The sequence below is a fragment of the Ambystoma mexicanum genome, chromosome 8 (assembly GCF_040938575.1).
Source record: "Ambystoma mexicanum isolate Mex_15411 chromosome 8, UKY_AmexF1_1, whole genome shotgun sequence".
Taxonomy (NCBI): domain Eukaryota; kingdom Metazoa; phylum Chordata; class Amphibia; order Caudata; family Ambystomatidae; genus Ambystoma; species Ambystoma mexicanum.
The window spans coordinates 174,566,678-174,584,734 of NC_090929.1; the positions used below are offsets into that span (position 1 = coordinate 174,566,678).

The window sequence follows — 18,057 nt, forward strand, 5'->3', positions numbered from 1 at the left end:
GAGATGTGATTTAAAAGAGTGTAGTGAAAGAGAGTAAAGAAGACCAAGCAGGTGCAAAAAAAAAGGAGATGAATTGAGGAGTTATAAACAGAACGGAAGGAAAGATGATTTGAGGCAGGTAGACCAAGCAAAAGAGATCAGCAGTAATCAATGCAGGTTAAAAAAACAAGAAAAATGAAGAAGCTTCATGGCATGAAACGAGATGGGGCAAACACGATGAATGTGGATAAGTGCATAACGGCAAGAATGAGCAATAGAAGAGATGTGATGGAAGAACGAGAGAGAGGGATCAAAAGTAACACCCAAGTTATGCGCGGAAGGTGAAAAAGGAAGAGAAGATGGAGGAAAAGACAGAGGAGGAAGACTAGGGGAATAGTAGAAGCAGGAAAGAACAGAACCTGAGTTTTAGGAGGGTTAAGGTGGAGAAAATGAGAAGATATCCAGGTTTGAACAGCAGAAAGACAGTTTGAAACAATAGAGTGCAAAGCAGAGTGAAAGGAGGAAAAAGAAAAAAGATCTGAGTGTCATCTGCGTACATATGAAAAAGATTAAATGAGGAGATGAGAGCAGCGAGAGGAGCAGTATAAAGAGAGAAAAGAAGAGGACTTAGTATAGAGCCCTGAGGATTGCCATATTCGAGAGGAAGGAAGGAGAAGAGTGACCGGCCAAGGTTACCGAGTAGGACCGTTGAGAAGGATAGGAGCAGAACCATTCAAGAACAGACCCCAAAATGCCCAAGGTGGAAAGAGAGGATATAAGGAGAGGGTGTTCAACAGTATCAAATGCCACAGACAAGTCAATAAGAATAGAAGAGAGCGTGGATTGATGAGAAGACAGAAGAGAGTTGGAGCCATGTAAAAGAGAAGTCTCTGTAGAGGGGGACGAAAGCCAGATCGAAGAGGAGGGAGAAGGGAGTGAGGATTTAGATATCGGGCGGGTTACCTGGGCATAAGCAGCCCACTCACGAATTTTAGAAAGAAATGGCATGAGTGAGATAGGCCAGAGGTTGGCAGGAATAGATGAGTCAAGAGTAGGTTTTTTTCAGAATATTAAGATTAAGTGCATGCTTAAAAGTGGTAGGAAAGCAAGAGTTTGCAAAGAGCAATTAACAAGAGAGGTAAGATAGGGAAGGAGCTGATGATATACCTGATGGATAAGAGAAGAGGGAAGACGATTAGAAAGAGAAGCAGTGGAGTGAGCATGAGCCAGAAGCGCAGAAGTATCAGAATCAGCAAAAGGAGAGAATGAAGAAAGAATGTGGAGGTGACACAGCAAAGGAAGAAGAGGAGGGAGTAGCAGAAGAAACAAAAGCTGAGCGGAGATAAACATATTAGATGTCAGGAAAGTAAGCAACAGCAGTAAACCAGCCAAATGGAAGATCCTTGATGACATGCTGAGCAAACACCATCCCATGTGAGGATTAGAATAACTATTTATATGAATGGCTATGTATGTCCAGACATTTGGAAGAAGGCAAGGGCTGACTTGCGCCAAATGGGGGTAAATAATTACCATGGTTATTGTAATTACCATTGCAAGGAGGACAATTCTATTTCAAGACAGGAGGCGAGCATTATGCTTCAACTTCTATTTGCTCCTCAGCAGTTTCAACAAAATGCAAGAAAAAAAACACAGAAAAGTATACTCATATCACTTTTCTTTCTTAAAACTACAAATCCCAATGTCTTTGTAGTCCTTATCGTGCCCAATCCAGCTATGACAAACTTCCTGTTCCGGGACTCCTCTTTTACTGCTCTTCAGCAGATAAGTACCATTCTCTCACATCTCTGCATATTGTACTGAATGAACGGAAAAGAGTAGAAAGTATATAGGATATAATGAGATGTTATTAACATTGATAGTCTCTTGGGGTACGCGCGATATGAATGCTTACAGAGTTGACAGGTCACCGAAGATAGCGACCAGAGCGTGAGGGTGCCAGCAGAAGAGTGCAACAGCAATATCCGAAACATATTTCGGTAGTGAGTGAAAATTACGTCTTTGTTGGATTTATTCATAGCGCAACCTGCGAGGCGCAAGGTGGGCAAGCCCTGTGCTTTATTAATGGCACACCCGGGTGCTCGCCCGACATCACAGTCTCGACAAGGTGCAGCCCCCACCTTCTGGGGGTGGAGACAAACAGGCGTTACCCTACGGCCCCCTCCTTTGGGAGGGGGCTATATATAATATATGTACAAAATGTTCTAAATAAATAAGATTTCAGCATTGAAATCAATTTAGTCATGGCCGTGCAAGAGACACCTGAATAAGGTACCAGGCACACAGCATACAAGACCATGTCTGAATTCGAGTGGAGCGAGGAGGAGCAGCCCATACACCTCACTGCCAGTTTTAAAAAAGTGCTGGGGAGCTTGTTGATAGATGTGGTGGCGCAAGGGGTAAAACCCCTACAAGAAAGGCTGGAAACATTAGAATCAATGCTGAGGCAGCCCTGAGAAATCACCAGAGATGCAGACAGCACGCCCCCAGGACCCTTGAAAACAGGGCCTAAGAGGAGTAATCAGACCCCCAAGAGGAAATCCTCTACTGACCCCCCTGGGTCAACCTTACGGGGTAGAAGAAAAGACTCCTGAGGAAGTCAACGCCTTTGCCAAGCTGGAAGAAGCCTTCATGCAAAGGGCGACGGTGCCAGGCCTCACGACCCCCTTCCCAGGGGAAGAAAACATGGGCAAAGACGACCCAGGCTCTGAGGAAGAGCCAGCAGAAGGCAATCTATCTATCTTCCCCACGAAGAGGAGGAGAAGGCCAAGGAAGAGTGAGCAAGACCCAGCGGGGGTAACAAAGCCTGCAAGAAGAAACACCTAGACGAGGAGCCAGAGGAGATCATAGATACGTTGGACACAGACAGTATCAGGAACCCCAGATCTTCTGATTTGCAGCCTTCCCCCAGAGTAACAGCACATGACTAAGACCAAGGAAGGCCCTGGACAAGGAGGTGAGACAACGTCTGCATGCAGAATGCCCATGGCCAGACCTCCCAGGAAAGGTGGCGGAGATGCCGGAATTGGAACCCAAGATGTTAACCTTCATTTCAAAGACCAGCAAGGATCCACGAAAAGGGATAGACAGGTCCTGGAGGAGTTGCCAGGAAAAGGTTCTAGACTTATCCAGTCCACTAGCTAAGATAATGGATTTGGCCGAGAGAGCCAGGGATACTGGAGAAGAAGTCATCCCCGAAGCACTCGCTAGCTGGGCACAGAGGCCAGTCTGCCCGTTAGGCAACACGAACTGCACCATCTCTTCGGAAAGTAGGAGAGGTTTACTACTGAAAATAGACCCCAAATTGAGTGATCTAGCTTCCTACGAAGCCGGGGAAGCAGAACAGGGTCTCCTCTTCAGAGAGACATTTGGCAAGGAGATGGACCGGTTCGTCTGCACCTATATTTTGCTGGAAAAAGCCCAAGCATTGATAGAGAACCTTTTCCTGGGCAGAGTTTTTGCCGGGACCAGCCACTATAGGGGTCGAGCAGCCGGTCGTTTTCAAGGAGGAAGAAGACCCCAGAATCCCAGAGCACATTACTGGGAAAATAAGCAGCAGGACTCCTTTCCGGCCAGAGGAAGATTCCCAAGAGAGCGCAGAGGAAGAGGAGTCGGCCGAGGTCAGAGCTTTTCCCCAAGTGAGTGTCACAAAATACCCACCAGTAGGGCGGGGGGGTTGGAGGCTGGGGGGAGAACAGTGATATTTTGGGACAACTGGCACATGTTTTCCAGCGATACTTGGGTTTTGCAAACCGTCTGAGGTCTGCAGCTGGAATTCGTTCAGCAGCCTGTACAGGCTTACTGGCCACACCAGCCACACCTAGGGCAAGCAGAGCGAGAGAGCCTAGACCGCAAACTTCGCCAGCTGCAGAGGAAAGAAGCCATAGAGAAGTGCAGGGCATCCCCCAGTCTCGTAAGCAATATGTTCCTGGTCCACTGAAAGGAGAAGGTGCGACCAGTCAAACTTAAAGGAGCTGAATGGCTGGATTGTATACCGCCACTTCAAGATGGAAAGAATACACCAGCTCAGAGATTGCCTAAGAGAGGGAGACTGGCTAACAAGGTTAGACTTGAAGGATGCGTATCTGACGGTGCCAGTACAAGAGAAGTTCAGAACCTTCCTAGCTTTCCGCTGGAACATGCAGCTATGGCAATTCAAAACAATGCCCTTCGGGCTAGTCTTAGCGCCTTACAGCAGCGATCCGGGAGAAGAGGGATCAGGGTGATTATATACCTAGATGACCTACTGCTGCTAGCAGAGGATAGAGAGACTTCAAGATACCAGACTGCATGGGTGCAGTATCTCCTATCATCCCTTTTTTTTTTTAATTTATTTTTTATTTTCAATAAAACCAAACAAAATAACACACATTACAACTGTTTAGGACGTACATAATCAGCATCAAACCATCACATTATACAGTGTAATTCTCTGTCCTCCCCCCTCCCACCCCACAAACTAGAGCCGGTAAACTCATGTCATCTATGGGAGCAATATCAGGTATCGCAGTGCTTGTGCACTCATCCGAGTCCTCTAATTCGTTATTGTCCTGGTGAGGGTTTGCCATAGAGGTCACCAATTGCCGCCAGGCCAACAAGGGCCCTACTTCCTCCTCTCCCCCCATAGTAACCGCTTCAAACCAAACTACGGATTCCGCCTCCACCCATCTGAGGAGGTCCGTCCACCATAGCTCCACCTTGGGTCTGTGGGCCGCCTTCCAGCCCATTGCGATCCTGCGCTTGGCCAGGATGTAGGCTAAGTCCTTCATTTTGCTTATGTGCTTTAAATCCCGTGGCCTGGGAAAAATCCCGAGCATGCATGGCCAAGCTGATCCCACGTCCAGCTCCACTCCCCCACCAGCCAGTTTAGTTTTAATCTCATCCCAAAATCTGTGCACCTGCGTGCAAGTCCAGAACATGTGTAGCAGCCACGCTTCCACCTCCCCACACCTGGGACATTTCTGCGTAACCGAGCCTCCAAACCTTGCAATTTTCCCGGGAGTCAGATAAGCCCTGTGAGTGACATACAATTGGAGTTGTTGGAGTCTCGCATTCCGGGATACCTTTTTAATGGTACCTTTGGGCTCTCTCCCATTGCCCATCTGTCATGGGTCCTCCTACTTCCTCCTCCCAGTCCTGCCTCAATTGAAGCAGCTCCTTCCCTGCCTTTGCTCTCAGAAGCTCGTATATTCTAGATATTTCGTGCCCGCCCTCCGAAACATCATACATCGTTTCCAGGGAGGCATCAGGGTCATCCGCTAACACTGTCTCCGGCCATCTCTCCCCAACCCGTTTCATGAGCCTAGCGTAGGTTATATACTGGCCTCTATGCACCCGTCTCTTCTTGCAACCTCTGAAATTCCAATGCCTCCCCTTCCTGCCATATGTCCCCAAGGGTGGCCAGGCCTACAGGTTCCCAATATCTACGGACCGCTTCGAACAGTTGAGTCGTTCCCGCATAGTGCCACCAGTGGGGCCTGCTGAGAGAACGGCTCTATGTCACCCATCATTCTCCACGTTCTGCGCCAAACCTCCCAGCCCAGCCTCAATAGCCGCCCTCTTCCCACCAGTTTGTTCTTTTGTAACCACACCACTTCATTCAAAAAGTATGGGGCCGAGTCTTCCCGGAGAAGCCTGGCTTCCGCCGAGTCTTCAGTCGACAGCCACCTGGCCACGTACAGCAGCTGTCCCGCCAGATAATAAAGCTCAAAATTTGGCAGGCCTATGCCCCCCCCCCCCCGGCACATGGGTTCTGGAGTTTCCACAGGGCCACTCTGTTCCTGGAGTTTCCCCATATGAAGCCCCTGCACACGCTATGAAGTCTCACAAATAGGCTCCTGGGAATCAAAAACGGGACATTCACAAAGAAATGCAGGAGTCTGGGCAGGACCACCATCTTAAGCAAGGTCGCTCTCCCCATCATAGTCAGGGGCAATCTAGACCAAAACACCATGCCGTTCTTAACTCCCTCTAATGCTTTCTCCGTATTGTGTTCGTGCTCCGCCTCGATCTTGTGGTAAATATTTAATCCCAAATACCTAAATGTCTCAGTCGGCCATGGTATCGGCAGGCTAGGCAGCCTCTGTAACGGGACATTCTTATATCTACCCAAGGGGAACAGACTAGACTTCCTAGGGTTCACCGATATGCCCGAGAGGGTGGCATATCGGTTCATCACCTCTAGCACATACTGCAGGTTCTCCTCCGGATAGCGCAGATAAAGGAGCATGTCATCTGCATACAGCGATACCAGGTGTCTACCACTTACTGTACTAATCCCCACCTCCCCGTATTGTTGCCTCAGACATATTGCCAACGGCTCTAATGCCAGAATGTATAGCATGGGTGACCAGGGGCATCCCTGTCTGGTCCCCCTGCTGAGTTGCCAATTATCTGAGATTATGGATCCTGTTTTAACTCTCGCCGCCGGGGTACTGTATAACAACTGGACCCACCTGATATATCCAGGTCCCATTTCGTATCCCCTCAGGGCTGCTTTCAACCAAGGCCATTGCACCGAGTCAAAGGCTTTGACCGTGTCTAGCGACACGATAGCCAGCTCACCCGTATCTTCCTCAGTGTGGTCAATGATGTGGTGTAGCCTCCTATGGTTATCTGTAATATTCCTGCCGGGGACATATCCAGTCTGCTCTGGGTGTATCAGCTTACCGATCACCCTCTTCAGCCTATTGGCCAGCACTGCCGTAAGTATTTTGCTGTCCTGATTCAGCATGGACAAGGGTCTGTAAGACCCACAATCCACGGCCGGCTTGCCTGGTTTCAGGAGTGGGATGATCATCGCCTCGCGAAGGGACAATGGCAGTTCCCCCTGCTCATAGGCCTCGTTGAACATGGCAAGCAGTGGCTGAAGCAGTTCCTGTTTGTATGTCTTGTAAAACTCACTAGGCAACCCATCCGTCCCGGGTGCCTTACACGTGGGCAAATGTTGGATCACCACCTCCAGCTCTTCTGAGGTGATAGGGGCGTCCAGTTCCGCGCGTTCTAGGTCTTCCAGGGTGGGCATCTCTATGTCCTCTAACGTGTCCAGTATGTCTGGACTCCTATGCTCCCCTGCATCCTCATATAAGTGTCTGTAAAACTTGAGGAACTCCTCGTTCACCCCCTCCTGGATATTACAGATGCGACCTTCCTCATCCCTTATCTCACTGATCACTGTGCGGGGGGGTCTCACTCTTATACAGCCAGGCCAGCAATCTGCGTGTAGCCTCACTGTGTATTTTTTTGTAATTTAGTCTAAATAGCCTATCCCAGTCCACTGCAGGTTAACTGTAGGTCTTTTATCTTATCGCTGTTCTCCCGGGCAGTATCCTCAGGTCGTGCGAGACCCTCCAGCTCCCTTTCCGTTTCCTGAAGTTCCCTTTCGATGCCCCCCTGGAGCCCTTTAGATTTCGAAATGGCTACTCCACGCACCACCACCTTGAACGCCTCCCATACTGTTCCAACCGAGCGCACACTGCCTGTGTTTATATCAAAATATTCCTCGATGGCCTCCCTCAAATCCTCCCGGAACCCCTCATCTTGTAATGCCTCAGTCCTAAGTCTCCATGTCGGGATCCGCGCTCTGGGGGGTTGGTGTTGCCACTCTACCACCAAAGGAGAGTGGTCGGATAGTACCCGGGCCTTGTATTCTGCTCCCACCATTTCTCCCGCTATCTCAGCCGCTACGAACACATAATCTAGCCTCGTGTGCAGGTCATGTGGCGCTGCATAGTGCAAGTATTGCCTATCCATTGGATGCAACCTTCTACACACGTCTTCTAGGCCTAGATCTTTTAACAATGTCCCCAGTGCTTTGGCAACCGGCGCCGGCTTCCCCGCTTTGTCGACTGACCTATCCATTTTGGGATTCAGGGTGCAATTAAAATCCCCTCCCCACACCATCGCACCCCAAGCCAGGGGGCTAATTTTGCTGTAAAGGGACCTGAAATAAGCCACTGTATCATGGTTGGGGGCATACAGATTTATGATGTGCACTTCCCTGTTCTCCAGGAGTCCTGTCACCGCCACCATTCTGCCCTCTAGGTCTACCGTTGAGCTAAGCACCTGGAGCGGCACATGCGGTGCCACCCAAGTGATAAGCACTCTAGCGTACGCAGAATACGTAGCCCCCACAACATGTCCCCTCCATTTTCGCCTGACAACCTCCAACTTCTCCCTTGTGAGATGAGTCTCCTGCAGCAGGGCAACATCAATGTGCATCCTTTTTAAATACAGCATCACTTTATTATGTTTCAGATAGCTATTAAGGCCCCGTACATTCCAGGTCACAATTCTGAGATTACCTGATGCCATCTACTCGGTTTGTTCCCAACCCACCTCTCCCTTCAATGATTCCCTTGATGGTTTGTTTTCCGACTCTCCCCCTTGCCCCCCTCAACAGTTTCCCCCCTCCCTGTTCCCCAACTCCCATCCACTGCACACAACCCAGCCCCTCCCCCCACACTGCCCTACCCCAACAAATGCCCAGCTCTATCCCTGGACCTCAGGCCCACCCGCGTCTGGTCCTGTCCCGTCGCCGAGGACTAGGACCCCGCGGGGCATCACCGATCTAACAGTGACCTAACTAAGTATATTACTATTGGGTACAAGGGATGCCTCTTAGGAGCTCACAGTCGTCTATTTTAGGATTGCTGCGTCCAGCGGGTCCAGCCAGTTGATACTACAACACACTCCCCACCAGCTTAATACAACTCTATATTCAAGTCCCAATGTCTTGGCCATGTCACCCTAGGTGCCACAGCCGTCTGCTAATTATCTCCTGCAGCTCCCATCTGGACATCCGGTTCTTGAGGTCGGCCCTGCATGTCCAGCCAATCCATTGCCTCGGTCGGCGTCTCGAAAAAAAGGGATCTGTTCTTATAAAACACTTTCAACTTGGCTGGGTAGAGCAACATGTAGCGATGGCCTGCGTCCTTCAGCCTCCTTTTCACCGATCCAAAGTTCATCCTACTACGCTGTACAAGCAGCGTATAGTCTGGGTAGGCCGCGATTTTTGCTGAACCCTTTTCAATCGTTCCTCCCCTCCGGAAAAATTCGAGGATCTTCTCCCGATCCCGATAGTTCAGGATCTTTGCGATCAGCGGCCGCGGGGGGGGGCTACACGGGGCGGTCTCCTTGTCAAGGCCCTGTGCGCCCCTTCAACCGCGAACCCCTGGGTCAGCACTGCGCCTGTTATCTCCTGTAAAAGCATGGATTCCACGTATTCTGTGGGGTTTGACCCTTCCATACCTTCCGGCAGGCCGACTATACAGATGTTATTGCGTCTGGCGCGCCCTTCTGCTTGCTTAGCTCTGTCCTCCAGATTGCCCACCCGTTGCACGAGGGCATGGAGCTCCTTTCCATGTGCGGCGCACGCCTCCGTGTTCGGGGCCATCTCCTTCTCCAAGGCCCCAGTGCGCTCCGCAATCGTTCGCACGTCCTGTCTCAGCAGGTTCACCTCCTCCTGGACCGCTCCGATCTTGAGGTCCAGGCCCTCCTGCAGCTCTTTCATTGCCTGGCCCAACTTAGTCTCCCAGGCCACCTTTAAGTCTGCGATCGCTGCCTGCACCTCCTGGATCGTGCCCGGTGTCTCAACCGTTGCCGTGGGGGTCTCCTTGCTCTTGCCCCCTCCGCTTCTGGGGGCGACCTGGCGTAGGCCTCCATCGTGGACTGTCGGATCTAACCACTTTAGAGGACATCCTGCTATGTTAACATGGCGAGGGCTTTCCGTGCCTCCCTCCGCACAAAGGTCAGCGTGGTCACGGACCACTCTCAGCTGGCCAAGTATGTACTTGTCTCTTCCCTCGCGCCCAGAGTGGGCCGTGTCCTCCCACGTGCTCGTACCCTCTCGGTGTCGTGGCCCGTTCTCTGTCGTGTTCCTTCCGTGGCCAGTGCTCGAGTGCGCTCACCTATTCGCCACACTCCCTTTGTTCCCCCTCTTCCGCGATCACAAGGCCATCCGGCCCACAATGCCCAGGCCCAGAGGGGCCGCTTTAAGTGTCAGGGGATCAGCAATTGTCTCGCATCGGCCTCCACAACTGGCATTCGCCGATGTTTCGTCTGTCTCTATGGGATTTCTCCCATCTCCCTGTGTACACAGAGTTAATCCGCTGCGCTGTGAAAACTGCAGCCACCACCGCCTGCTCGTTCAAGATTGCCTCATGATCCCCGGCCACCTTTTTGGTGCGCTGCCACAATGAATCTTCCTGGGTTCCGCCGGCGTTCGATCCGATTACGCCGCGGGCCCAGCGTCGGTTACCAGTTTGCTCGACGAGTCTCGGCAATGTACAGTGCGTAGGTTGTACCAGATCCGGGTACGTGTGCCTTCAGATGTGCGCCGCCTCAGTGAAGCAACAGCGCGTTCCGGGCAAACGCCGCGGTCTGCTTCTAATCGCTGGTCTTGGAGTTCGATGCAGGGGCTTTACAAGACCTACATCTCGTGACCCCTGTTGTCCTCTGTCTCTGCCGCCATTTTATTCCACTCGCCGATTCGGGGCCCGCGGCAAGCAGACAAGTATAACTCAGTGTCCTCACCCTCCACTCGCATCAAAGTTTCAGCAAGTGTAGCCATCTTCACACGCATGGACATTTTTCGGTGCCGGCCGGTTCCCGTGCACGCACTTCTCCAGGATCATTGCAGGATCAGCGGAGCTCCACGAGAGCACGTCCCTTTACATGGCCGTCCAAGGCACGCCCCTATCTCCTATCATCCTTAGGATTCCTAGTGAACGTGGAGAAATCAGACACCAAGTCGGTGCAAAGACTGGACTTCCTAGGCTCTGTCCTAGATACCAGAAAAGCGACACTAGAGTTACCAGCCCGAAAGATAAGAGACATCAGGAGAGAGATCAGAGTCTTCTTGAGCAAACAGACAATATCAATCCGAGTGCTAGCGAGGATAGTAGGGATTCTAACAAGAATAGATTCAGGCAATCTTCCCAGGTTCCATGCACCATTGTGCGCTTCAGAGACTGAAGATCAAGCACTTGCAACAAGGCCTGAAATACCACCAGCAAATACCCTTAAAGCAAGAATCCATTCGGGAACGGCAATGGTGGTTGAAGACTATGGGCGCTAGGAATGGTCGTGCCATTATTGGAGTTCGGCCGGACCTAGTGATAGATTCGGATGCCAGCCGGATAGGCTGGGGGGCAAGATGCAGAACTCTGGAGACCGGAGGGAAATGGAGCGAAGAGGAACTCCACTTGCACATCAACAGTTTGGAACTCCTAGCGGGTTCTTTCACCATCAGGGTGTTCACGAAAGGGAGAGTGAGCTTGGGTGTACTTCTCAAGATGGACAATATAGCAGCGATCAAGTACATAAATCACATAGGGGGGGAACAAGATCCCGACTGCTGGCGGAGCTAGCAAAGGACTTTTGGCGTTTCTGCCTTCAATCAGAGACGTCAGTGATGGCAAAATACCTGCCAGGATCACTGAACGTAGTAGCCGACTGGAACTCACGATACCCGACGGATTCCAGCGACTCGAGGCTGGACAGGGATGTGTTTCAGCAGCTGGAGCAGCTGTGGGGGACAGTTCACACGGATCTATTTGCGTCACGCCTCAACGAGCAGACGCCCAGCTACTTCAGACTCCACAGGCACGGACGCATTACTCCAAAAGTCGTCAGGAGAGCTACATTATGCATTTAATCCCTTCGTGATGTTGAGCAGATTGCTAGCGAAGTGTTGGAGGGAGAAAGCAGAATTGATTTTGACAGCACCACTGTGGAAGGCACAAGTTTTGTTTCCAAAGCTCATGGAGCTGGGTCATTTCATCCTCTGAGAGTGAGAAGGACTCTCCCGCTAATAGCGTGCAGAATATCATGAGACGCTGGGCGCTAACAGGCATTTCGCCTCAAGCTGCAGACCTCATCGCAGAATCTTGGGCACAATCCACTAGGAGGGACTACAACACAGCTTGGGCCAAGTGGTTGAACTGGGTAGAGGGAGACATTTTCATCCCGTTTTGGCACCGATAGTGGCTATCTTGAACTTTCTAGCGCACCTATTGCAAAATGGAAAGGCGTTTCGTACCATCGGAGTGTACAGGTCAGCTATTTCAGCAGGCCACCTGCCGATCGATGGAGTCCCAGCAGGGGAGCATCCGGCGGTAGCAAATCTTATAAGAGGAGCGCGATATAAAGCACCTTGAGAGCCGAGATATAGTAAAGTGTGGGACGTTACAGTGGTGCTGAGCCTGCTAGATAGCTGGCCAGCAGATAAGTATCTGTCACTGAAGCAGCTGTCCGGCAAACTAGCAATGCTATTATGTCTAGTTTCTTGCAAGCGAGTAGCAGACATCTGTAACGCTCACCTGATTCTCGCAGAGGCGCCGGTCTTGACTGGGCGACTACCGTATCTTCAAAGGTGATGTGTAGCACCCGGTTGGCTCTTTGGGCTGGACCTCTGTGCACTGTATGCCTGACGTGTAGAGTAAGATGTCTGCAGATAGAAAATATGGGGTTAATGAACTGGGGTTATTGGGGTGTCCCTATCTCTTTCCTCTTCTCCTCTCCTGTAGACCCCCAAAGGTTAACGCTCTCACCTTAGGTAAGTGAATGCCGAGCTCTCCATCTGCCTCGGGGCAGGGTGCTGTAACCAGTTTCTTCACTGGATAGGTAGCGCAGGCCTCTTGACTTCAGAGGACTGCTGTCCGTCGTTTACTGCACGAACGGTAAGTTTCGAGTCATTCAAATGTCTTTAAAGTCTTTAGTAATGATGTCTCTTGTTTTGCAGGGTTCCGGCGATGGCGGATGACGGGCTGAAGTGAGTTGAAGATGGAGCCCGTGTGATGAATAGAAGCGCCTGGAAGCACGTAAGTAAGCGCTTGTTGCCTGCTTCACTATGCGCTCTAACTGTCTTTTTATTTTGCAGGTACGAGTTCGGAGCGGCTGCAGGGTGCCGGAATACCCACTGGATTAGATGTGGAAAGGAGTAATGGCACGTGAGTATTAAAGTTCCCCAATGTCTTTAAACGCACCTTGTTTTGTCTTTCAGATGCGGGATGCAGCGCCGAAGGCCTCCGGAGCGTGCGAAGAGTTGGTAAACTTTTGTCTTTCAGATGCCGGAATGCTAACCTGTTCTTTCTTGTCTTTATAGGTGTTGCTGAAGACTGGATTCAGGATGGTAAGCCTTTGCCTTTCAGATGCCAGAATGCTAACCTGTTCTTTCTTGTCTTTATAGGTGTTGCTGAAGACTGGATTCAGGATGGTAAGCCTTTTTCCTTAGGCCCAGGACCGGATGCAGAAGACACGATGAGCGTTCTGCTGCAGAGGTTGCAGAATAACGCAAAGCAAGATTCATCCACCGGGTGTGGTTTAAATAGCCTCCTTTAGTGCTTAGGTGTCTCCTTCCACAGCCACGCCTAAGTAAGAAAAGAGTTCCTGTAAGAAAAGAGTTCCTGCCTTCCAGAAGAGTTCCAGTGTTCTGAATCTAGGGAGTAGCTCCAGCCCCACCCAACAGGAAAAGTAGTTCCAAACAGAAGAGGATCAGAGGCTCAACTGGCAGGCAAGTAAGCAGCATGGTCTGCTGAAGGTAAGTCCACCCAAGCATTATGAGCCCGGCGCTTCCAGCGCTGGGACTGGGCATATTTATGAGCCTGGTGCCACTGGCGCCAGGACTGGGTCCAAAAGGTCCCAATTGGGACTGGTTGGCACTCGGAACCTGGGTTATGGATCTGCTTCCAAGGGAGTTGGGAAAACCCTGACCTTTTGGAAGCAGAGATCATGACAGTACCCCCCCTCAAGGCCCCTCCCAAACCGGGCTTCTCCGGGGGTTTTGGCTTGTCAGGAAATGTTCGGTGAAATCTTTTGATTAGGCGAGGAGCGTGGACATATTCAGCAGGTTCCCAGGATCTCTCTTGGGGGCCGTAGCCTTTCCAGTCAATTAGGTAGAATAGTTTAGATTTGGAGATCTTGGAGTCCAGAATGCTTTTGACTTCAAACTCGAGTTCCCCATCCACTAGGATAGGTTTTGGAGATTTGGTTAGTCGGGTTTGAGGTTGCACGGGTTTTAATAGAGAGACGTGGAAGACCGGATGTATCTTCATGTGCGGGGGCAAGTCCAACTTGACCGCTACTGGGTTTACTATGGTAGTGATGGAATAGGGACCAAGGTATCTTGGGTTGAATGTGCGTGGCCCTTTTAGAGATAGATATTTGGTGGATAACCAGACTTGATCCCCTACTTGATAGTGAGGGGCTTCCTTCCGATGTTGATCTGCTCCTTTCTTGTATTGTTCTTTAGCCCTTTGAAGGTGAGAAACAGCTTCCTTAAAGGCTTGGGTGATTGTAGAATGCAGGTAGTCTACTGCTGGTGTTTCAAGATCTTGGAGGGGATCCAACTCCGAGGTTCGAGGGTGACTGCCGTACAAAAGAAAAAACGGGGTTTTCCCAGTTCCCGAATGGACAGAGTTATTGTAGGCATACTCGGCTATCCAAAGGATATCTTTCCAAGTTTTTTCAGTTTGTTGCAGCATGCAGCGTAAATACTGTTCCAGAGTTTGATTGGTCCTCTCGGTTTGTCCTTCGGTCTGAGGGTGGTGACTGGTCGATAGTCTCACATCAATTTGAGCCGACCGACAGCAACTTCGCCAAAAATGAGAAATAAATTGACTACCTCGATCCGAAATTAGAACCGAAGGAAAACCGTGCAGTCGGACGATGTTTTCGAGAAATTCTCGGGCCAGAGTTGCTGCTGTTGGCAAGCCTTTGAGCGGAATGAAATGCGCCATCTTGGAGAATAAGTCCACGATTACTAGAATCGTATTGTATCCGGAGCACGGAGGTAGATCGGTGATGAAGTCCATAGAAAGCGTATGCCAAGGGCGAGGTGGGATGTCAATAGGGCGTAAGAGGCCTGCTGGTCTTTCCTTTTGACTCTTGTTTTGGGCGCATACTCCACAGGACATTATAAAGTCTCTGATATCTTTTTTCCAAGACGGCCACCAGAAGTAGCGCTTGATCTTTTCTGAGGTCTTGGCTATACCGGGATGACCTTCCATTAAAGAGTCGTGATAACAAGAGATTACTTTTTTCTGTAAATCTGTGCTGGGTAGGTATAATCGTTCTTGGAAATACAATAAGTTGTCCTTTACTGCAAAGTCCTTTCCCTGCAGATGCCAATTCTGTATGTCTGCTGGAGTTACAAGTTGCCTGGCTTTATCCTTAACTTCCTCTATGGATTCTGTGGCGATTACACCCAGAATTCTTTGTTCGGGAATGATTGGTACAGGTTTAGGGTTGACCAAGTGTTCTTCCACTCCCATCCGAGAAAGGGCATCGGCTTTACCGTTCTTTGTACCAGGTCGATAGGTAATTATGAAGTCAAACTCGGCAAAGAATAATGCCCAACGGAGTTGTCTAGAGGATTGGGCTTTTGCGGTCTTCAAATATTGCAGGTTTCGGTGATCCGTAATCACAGTAACGGTGTGTCGGGCCCCCAGCAGATAATGCCGCCAAGCCTTAAAGGCAGACTTGATAGCCAGAAGTTCCTTGTCAGTAATCGTGTAATTGATTTCAGGAGGCGAGAATTTGCGGGACCAAAATGCCACGGGATGCAACTGATTGGTTACCGGGTCCTTTTGTGATAGAACTGCCCCCATGGCAAGGCTTGAAGCATCAGTTTCCACGATGTAGGGGAGTTCGGGGCGAGGGTGTTTTAAGATTGGTGCAGAGATAAATTTAGTCTTCAAATCCTGGAAAGCTTGTTCCGCCTCGGTAGACCATTCAAAACGTTTGTTTTTCTTTAACAAGGCAGTGATGGGCTGGACTATTCGAGAGAATTCGGGGATAAACCTGCGGTAAAAGTTAGCGAAGCCTAACATGCTTTGCACACCTTTTACGGAGGATGGTGATGGCCATTTGAGAACTGCATCGACCTTCTTTGAATCCATACGCACTCCGCCAGGTGATAATATGAATCCCAAGAATTCAACTTCAGTCACGTTGAAAACACATTTTTCCAACTTAGCGAAAAGTTTGTGTTGACGTAATCTTTCGAGGACCATTTTCACGTGTTTCCGATGTTCAGATTCCGATGAAGAATAAACGAGGATGTCGTCAATGTAAACAACAACACATACATCTATGAGCTCTCTGAGGACATCGTTCATAAAATATTGAAAGGCGGCCGGGGCATTGCAAAGTCCGAAGGGCATGACCTGATATTCAAATAGCCCATACTTGGTGCGGAAGGCCGTCTTCCATTCATCGCCCTCTTTTACTCGTACCAAGTGGTAAGCTCCTCTAAGATCCAGCTTTGTATATATGCATGCTTTTCTGACTTGGTCCAGGAGTTCAGGGATCAAAGGTAACGGATATCTATTCTTAACGGTGATCTGGTTCAGGGAGCGATAATCGATACAAGTTCTAAGGTCTCCTTCCTTTTTTGGAACGAAGAACAAAGCTGAAGAAGCAGGGGACTTGGAAGGACGAATAAACCCATTTGCCAGGTATTGATCCAGGTATTGTCGAAGGTGAAGGTTCTCAGGCTCGGTGAGGGCATAAATTCTACTACAAGGAGGAGTATATCCAGGTATCAGGTCTATCTGGCAGTCATAAGACCTATGAGGAGGTAGAGAGTTAGCCTGATCCTTCCGGAAAACATCTTGGTATTCTAGGTATTCGGGAGGTAACTGGGGAGTCTCTGAAGAAATTGCGGCCAGTGCAACACCAGGTGGAGGGTGACAAGTAGAGACACATTCTGGAAACTGGACCGTTCTTGCTCGCCAATCGATCAGAGGATTGTGTTTCTCTAACCAAGGTATTCCTAGAATAATCTGAAACTGAGGGGCCTTGATCACATCGAACACGATCTTCTCATGGTGTCCATCTTGACTTACTAGCGTCACCTCTTGAGTGGTATGCGTTACTGGCCCGGAGGCTATCTCCGTACCATCCACCGTAGTAATGACATCCTTTACAGCCTTGGGACAAAGAGTTAGATTCATCCTCAAAACCATTTCATGATCCACATAATTGCCGATGGCACCGCTGTCGACGTAAGCTTCAATTGCATAATCGATCCGGATTATCAGGGCTAATGAGGACCATAGGTATCACGAAATGCGAGGTCACAGAACTGGTTTTCACGCTCGGCAAGAGGACCTCTATTCTTGTCGGGCGAGGTCGTTTCCCTGCTCAGAGTTTGTAACTTTGGTAACTGCAGCTCTTACTGCCTTCTTGGCAGGTTTCACCGGACAGTCTCGAAGAAAGTGCCCTGAGTTTCCGCAATATAGGCATAATTGCAACTGTTTCCTCCTTTCCCGCTCCCTTTGTGTTAGAGGACCTTTCAGACCCCCTATTTGCATGGGTTCCCCGGAGTCTACTCCTTTGGAAGGAGTTGGCGGTTTGGAAAATACTCGAGCATCAAACTTGGAACGATCGGCCTTCCTGTTCTGCAGCCTGTGATCTATTTGAACGACCAAGTCTATGTAATCCGAACAGTCTTGTGGGGGATTCACTACTTGGGCTAAAACGTCTTTGAGCTCTCCACGTAGACCTCTATAAAACAGCGTAATCCTTTTGTCCTCAGGCCATTGAGTTTCCACTATTAGTCTATTGAAAGATGCAATATAAGCCAAAAGGTCTTGATTACCCTGTCGCAACGAAAGAAGCTCATTGTCCAAGGCCTGCCCCTGTGAATGTCTTACGAACAGTTTTTCCATACTAAGCTGAAAGGCTTGAAAATCATGGAGAACCGGATCATCTTGATTACCTAGAGGGATCGACCAGTCTGCCGCATTGCCACTAAGGTACGAAAGTACAAAAGCTACTTTTGCTTGATCAGTTGGAAAGGCTGCTGGCCGGCATAAGAAGTGCAACCGGCACTGATTGATAAATATTGCAAACCTCTTTGGGTCACCAGAAAATCGTTCGGGCGGAGCCAGAGGTACATTCCCAGGTAGGTTGATCTGCACTGGATTCATAGAGGATGTTGAAGGAAGATTTGCCCCTGATGCGGGTAACGGGGTCTGTCCGGCTTGTGACTGTAGCACTTGTCTAGCAAGATTGTCTGTTCTCTCCTTGGAAATAATTAGTTCCCTTCTTAGA

The 18,057-nt window shown here is 49.8% G+C and overlaps 1 protein-coding gene across 4 annotated transcripts in view; it reads right to left on the minus strand.

The window, feature by feature from the left end:
• The window catches only part of ENTR1 (endosome associated trafficking regulator 1), a 540,688-nt gene that overhangs the window by 1,278 nt on the left and 521,353 nt on the right, over window positions 1-18,057 (minus strand). The gene's annotated exons all lie outside the window — the stretch shown is intronic.